Raw genomic sequence first — 6,562 nt, 5'->3', positions numbered from 1 at the left:
GAAAATCTGTGATATTTTTGATTTGATTGTATTTGTATTGCCCAAATAAAACATTTTGGCTGTATTGTTCCTAACTCTTACCTTTCCTTTTTAAGGGGGGGGAAGGGTATTTATTTCACAATAATTGACTTTATTCGGGGAGAGAGAAAGAGGAATGACCAAATTTTCCACAGTGAATTACCAGCTGCCCTGAGCAAACATCGTCCCTCTTGTGCTGCAGCTCCTACAATGAATTCCTGGATGGATTTTCCCCGCACGTTGCTGTTTATTGGCAAGAAAGGAACAATTCTTCATTTAGCTCAGGCAGAGCTGGGCGAGCCCTCAAGGGCTCTGTGAGGGGAACCCTGCAGGGTTGAGCAGTGACATCCCCGGGGACAGGGGCATTTCAGCCTTAGGACAAAAGGGAGACAATTCCCACTGCCCGAGGGCAGGGATGGATGGGATGTTGGGCAGGAATTGTTCCCTGGAAGGGGATGAGGGGCTGGGATGGAATTCCCAGAGCAGCTGTGGCTGCCCCTGGATCCCTGCAGTGCCCAAGGCCAGGCTGGAGCAGCCTGGGACAGTGGGAGGTGTCCCTGGGTGGGATTTGAGGTCCCCCACAGCCCAGCCCAGTCTGGGCTTCTGGGACCCTCCGGAGCCCAGCAGCTCTGCTGGCACAGGGCACAGAGCACAGAGGCACCCCCAGAGCATCCCCAGCATCCATTCCCAGGGCACAGAGCACAGAGCCACCCCCAGAGCATCCCCAGCATCCATTCCCGGGGCACAGAGCACAGAGCCACCCCCAGAGCATCCCCAGCATCCCGCGTTTCCACGGCAACCCCGCCGAGAAGCAGCTCCCGCCCGGATCGTCCCTGAGCAGGAGAAGCGTGATGGGAAACGGGGCTGGGAAAGCGTTTCCATCTCCAAAGGGCCTGAGAACGCCTCGGGAACATTGGCACGATCCCGAACTGCTCCAGCTGCTGCTGACCCACGGCTGGGAGCCGGGAGGGGCACACGGGGCGGCCGGGAGCCGGGGCAGGAATATCCCGGGAATATCCTGGGAATATCCTGGGAGTATCCTGAGAATATCCTGGGAATATCCTGGGAATATCCTGGGAATATCCTGGGAATATCCTGGGAGTATCCTGGGAATATCCTGGGAATATCCTGAGAATATCCTGGGAATATCCTGGGAATATCCTGAGAATATCCTGAGAATATCCTGGGAGTATCCCGGGAATATCCTGGGAATATCCTGGGAATATCATGGGAATATCCCGGGAATATCCTGAGAATATCCTGGGAGTATCCTGGGAAAATCTGAGAATATCCTGGGAATATCCTGGGAATATCCTGAGAATATCCTGAGAATATCCTGGGAGTATCCCGGGAATATCCTGGGAATATCCTGGGAATATCCTGGGAATATCCTGGGAATATCCTGGGAATATCCTGAGAATATCCTGGGAATATCCTGGGAAAATTCTGAGAATATCCTGGGACTATCCTGAGAATATCCCAGGAATATCCTGGTGTCTGCACTGCTGGAGTGGGAGGTGGGATCAGGAATATCCCGGGAATAGCCTGGATTCCCTTTGCTTTTCCCAGAGCCCAGCCTGGATTCCCTTTGCTTTTCCCAGAGCCCAGCCTGGATTCCCTGCCCTGCCCAGCAGAGCCTCCTCCCCACCAGGAAGGAGAAACCCAGGGAATTTTAATCAGAGGGTTTCCATTCTGATCACCGCTGCCCTACTCCGGCTTTATGGTTCCCATAAACCCTTAAAGAGAGTATCAGGCTGGATTTATTTTGATGGATTGCCCCTGCCCACTCTGTTGCATTTTAAGGTGCCTCATTACTGGGTGTTGGAGGATTTAATTTCTGAGCATGTGTAATAAACCTTGCACTCGGCCACTTAATTGGCTCGGCGGTGCTGCTGTGCCCGGGTGCAAAGCCAATAAAGGGAGCACGGAAAAGGAGAATATGAACAGCTCTGACTTTGTACCGATAAGCTCAGCAGACAGGCCACGCTTTAATTAATACATGGAGAGCAAGGAACGCTGCCTTAAAGAGAGATTAAAGAATTCCTTGAGATTATTTATTTTTTAATTCATTTTTGTGTCTCACACTTGTTTAACCATCTGTGTCCCTTACAGGATCTTCAGCTCTGAGTTCATACACCTCTAGAAAAAGGCACTTTGCACAATAAATTCTGGAGGAGTGCAAAGTGCCCCAGAACACTTTAATCATCACCTTTACCAGAGGATCCTCTCTAGTAATTATCCTTACTTAGATTTAAATACTTACTTGGGGTTAAACTGACCGAGAATTAAATTCATTGCTCAATTTCTCCCCGCACAGATCTTTGCAAACGGAATTCAAAAGGATTTGAACGGGTGGGGTTGGCAGCTCTGAGGGTCTCAGTGGGGATAACAAAAATGTGCTTGGTGTGCAGGGAGTTAAATGGGGATCATATATAAATATTATACGCATATATATAGATTATAAACAGAACAGAATTTTGCTGCAAGATACATTTTTCTGGGCAATTTTGCTTCTTGCATACGGCAATTCCAGCGAGCACCTGGCACCAGCAGCTCTTCCCTCCCAGTGCAGGGAACGGGGCTGGGCAGGGGCTGCAGAACCCCTGAGGGAGCTGAGCAGCCCCAGCTCCTCTGGATGTGCCACAGGGCCCAGCTTCCCTTTGCTCCCAACAAACAACCCCTCTGGAACATGCATTCCCTTGCTTTCCCCACCTGCAAATGCCAGCAGGAATTTTAATGGGTATTTGACTGCCTTGAACAAATGCAGCCTTCATTAGCTGTTATTTTTCCCGGCGATAGGCGCTGGTAAATCCCACACCAGACTCTTGTGACTGTGTCTAATAAATGTTGCCTCGAGGCCTGGTGCTGTCTTTAATAAGCACAAATCTTGCTGCTACGCTGCTTTCCTGGCCTTTCTTCCCAAACAGAAATCTCTGCTGCTGCTGCCTCGCGCTCCCACCCTCCCTTTGTTGGCAGAAAGGAGCATTTCTTCCAAGGTTCTGAACGGAGATTGTTTTCTACACTTTAAAAAAAGATACCAAAACAACACAAAAAAAGCCTTTTCTCTTTATTTTTCTTAGGAAAAGGAAAAGCCAGTGACATTTGGAGCGCTGGGGGAGCCCAGAACCATTCCATGCCTCTAAGAACATACGGAGGAAGGAAACGCATCCTCCTGTTGACTGCAATCATCTCCTACCCTCCCTGAACTTCCTTTATGCTCTTCCTGGTGTTTTATAAACCCTTTTTTGCCAAACCCCCGAAGCTGAAGGCCAAGGTCACCCAGGCAGCCCTTTCTCTGTGAGTGTGTCCCTCCCCAGTGAAAGTTATATCCAGGAAAATGTAATTTAATCACTGATGGGGACCCATAAAGCAAAGTCAGGCATTGTGGGTGCAGAGTTATTTACGGCCCTGGAGTGTCACTGAGCGCAGCCATAAATCCAGGATGGATCCCTGGGGAAGGGGACAGCGCAGTAAATCCACAGCAGCACAGGTGGGGATGGCTCTGCCATTCCTGTGGGCTGGAGGCACCCACAGGGACCATGGATCCATCTCCTGGCCCTGCTCAGACCCCAGCCATCCCTTGTCAAACCCTCCTGATGGAGGAGCTCCCAAACGTCCCTCTGTCATTTCTGGGTGCAGGCACTCCTCCGCCTCTCCCCCTTTTGTCATTTTTGTGGGATCCAGGCTGTTTTCCTGAATTTCAGCAGCGTTGTGCCACCGCTGCTCAGGCACTCCTGGACAAGCAGGATCCCGGGAACACCTGGCAGTGCCATGTGCAGGTGAACAGTTCCCCCTGCTGCACCGAGCTGTGCCTCCCGTGCTGGACCCTCCCAGGACACCGAGCGTCCCTGCGCTCACCTGGCCACGTCCGGGAGTGTCCCTGCACTCACCTGAGCAGGTCCTCACAATGTCCCTGCCCCGGGAATGTCCCTGCTCTGGAAATGTCCCTGCACTCACCTGGGCACGTCCGGGAATGTCCCTGCTCTGGGAATGTCCCTGCGCTCACCTGGCCACGTCCGGGAGTGTCCCTGCACTCACCTGAGCAGGTCCTCACAATGTCCCTGCCCCGGGAATGTCCCTGCTCTGGGAATGTCCCTGCCCTGGGAGTGTCCCTGCGCTCACCTGGGCACGTCCGGGAGTGTCCCTGTCCTGGGGGTGTCCCTGCCTCGGGAGTGTCCCTGCTCTGGAAATGTCCCTGCACTCACCTGGGCATGTCCGGGAGTGTCCCTGCTCTGGAAATGTCCCTGCACTCACCTGGGCATGTCCGGGAGTGTCCCTGCTCTGGAAATGTCCCTGCACTCACCTGGGCATGTCGGGAGTGTCCCTGTCCTGGGAGTGTCCCTGTGCTCACCTGGCCACGTCCGGGAGTGTCCCTGCACTCACCTGAGCAGGTCCTCACAATGTCCCTGCCCCAGGAATGTCTCTGCTCTGGGAATGTCCCTGCCCCGGGAATGTCCCTGCTCTGGAAATGTCCCTGCGCTCACCTGGCCACGTCCGGGAATGTCCCTGCTCTGGTTCCCCCTCAGTTCTCCCAGTAAATCCCATTTGTTCCCACTGCCAGGGTGTGCTTCAGGGGCAGGAGCTGATTTACTCATCCTATATAAATAAAGCACAATAAATGTAAATAACCTGCAAATAATAACCCACCCTGGGCTCCCCAGGAGCCAGAACCTCACCAGCTGGGAGCACAGAACCAGGAATGGGCAGGGAGTGTGTTTGGTCCAGAGAGCTGAAGGTTCTGTGATCCAAATAAAGTTTATTGTTTAAACACAGCTTTGAGAGTTCCAAGGGGGAAAAAAATGGAATTTTGTTCCCTCTCCCTCCTGCAGAGGATTAAGTTTTACATCCCAGGAATTGTCCAAGGAATAGCCAAGTAAAAATACAGGATTTGTGATTGCACCGGCTCTCCTCAGGAAACACCTCCCACAATTAAAAATTCCCATTTTCCGCCCGGCTCCTCACTTTGGAGCATCCTTTCAGAGCACGGGTAGGCGCTCTTCCCCCCATTATCCCTTCCTTCCTTCTTTTATCGGTCCATTTTGCTCTGGCAATGTGAAATTCCTGTTTTTATCAGTCCAAGGCAGCCTTGCTGAGACGCGCTGGGTTTGGAGTGGGAGCGATAAACCCACGGAAACCCAGAGATAATGGCAGAATTTGCCTTCTGCATTTTCCTTCTTCGCCTTCTGCCAAGTTTGAAATGCAAATTGCAGGGACCTGTGGCGTAGTGCTTCAAGCCAAACAAATGCAGCTTCAAGTCAAAAATCTCCTAAAGAGCCAGGAGAGGCTCCGAGGATTCCCAGGCTGGGCTGGAGCTGGGAAATGCCACGGGAGGCACATTGCATGCGGAATGTGACGTGCCAGGACAATCCAGGCAGCAAATTAACTCCCAGGCTGGCTCTGGGACATTTACCTCAGGTGCCCGCTGCTCACTGGCCTTTCTGCCCCTCATTGTGGTCCCTGCTCAGCCCTGATAAAATTCCTGCTGGTTTTGATAGCCTGCATCTCGTTGTGTCCCAGCTGCCAGGCTGGGAACTCCCATCAGTTTTGGGAAGCCAGGAAATCCCTCTGGCTGCCCTGGAGGGCTCCAGCCCCTGCCCAGGGGGCTCAGAGACCTCAGCACAGAGCCCAGGACCCTGTGCCTTTGATTGAGCCCTTGGAAAAACAATTACCAACCTTATATGAAGGATTACAAGGCACAAAAGTTTACGTAGAATGATAGTGATTTTATCACAGGGTGGAAAAATAGATTTTTGGGGATTTTAGAATAAGGGTTTTGGGGACAAGATGGAGGAATCTGGGCATGTCCAGCCTTTCTCCTTCTCCTTCTTGGCCTCCATGTTCTGCAGTGATGTTGGCACTTTGGGATTGGTTTAGAGTAGAAGCTCACTGTCTGACATAGGTGATGGGTATTGAGAAGTTATGGTAAATATTGTACAGGTAGTTTTTAGTATAAAAAGACAACACTGCCCTGAGGGCAGGCAGAGTGCCTGGACTGTCCTGCTGAGCACACCTTGGCTGGACAGGAGAGGGAATTTTATAGATAAGGAACAATAAACAACCTTGAGAATGAGAATAGAAGAGCTCTGACTCCTTCTTCGAGCACCAGGCTGGGGAAAGAGAATCCCTGGAGGTGTCCCAGGAATCCCTGGAGGTGGCACCAGAGCCCTGGGCTGGGGACAGGGTGGGTGGGGATCAGCCCCAGGCTGGGCTCGGTGACCCTGGCAGGGTTTCCCAGCCCAGGAGGTTCATTGGGGTTCTCTGGGGTTCTCTGGGGTTCTCTGGGATTTTCTGGGGTTCTCTGGGGTTCTGTGCCTCTGGGGTCCTGCCCAGGGCAGGCAGGGACAGGGACAGGGACAGGGGATCCTTTCCCTGCTGCTGCCAGGGACAGGCACCAACAACAGCCTTGGAACCAGAATTCACCTCCAGCTCCAATCCCGGATTCTCTTTCAACACTGGGATGACACCGAGGTCAGAAGCCACAGCTCTTATTTCCATCTGCCTCCTGTGCTCCTTTGGAGATGGAAGAGCTCAACCTTTCAGCTTC

Source organism: Zonotrichia leucophrys, chromosome 8 (genome assembly GCF_028769735.1).
Source record: "Zonotrichia leucophrys gambelii isolate GWCS_2022_RI chromosome 8, RI_Zleu_2.0, whole genome shotgun sequence".
In the NCBI taxonomy this organism is placed as follows: Eukaryota; Metazoa; Chordata; class Aves; order Passeriformes; family Passerellidae; genus Zonotrichia; species Zonotrichia leucophrys.
This window is presented reverse-complemented; position numbering follows the sequence as displayed.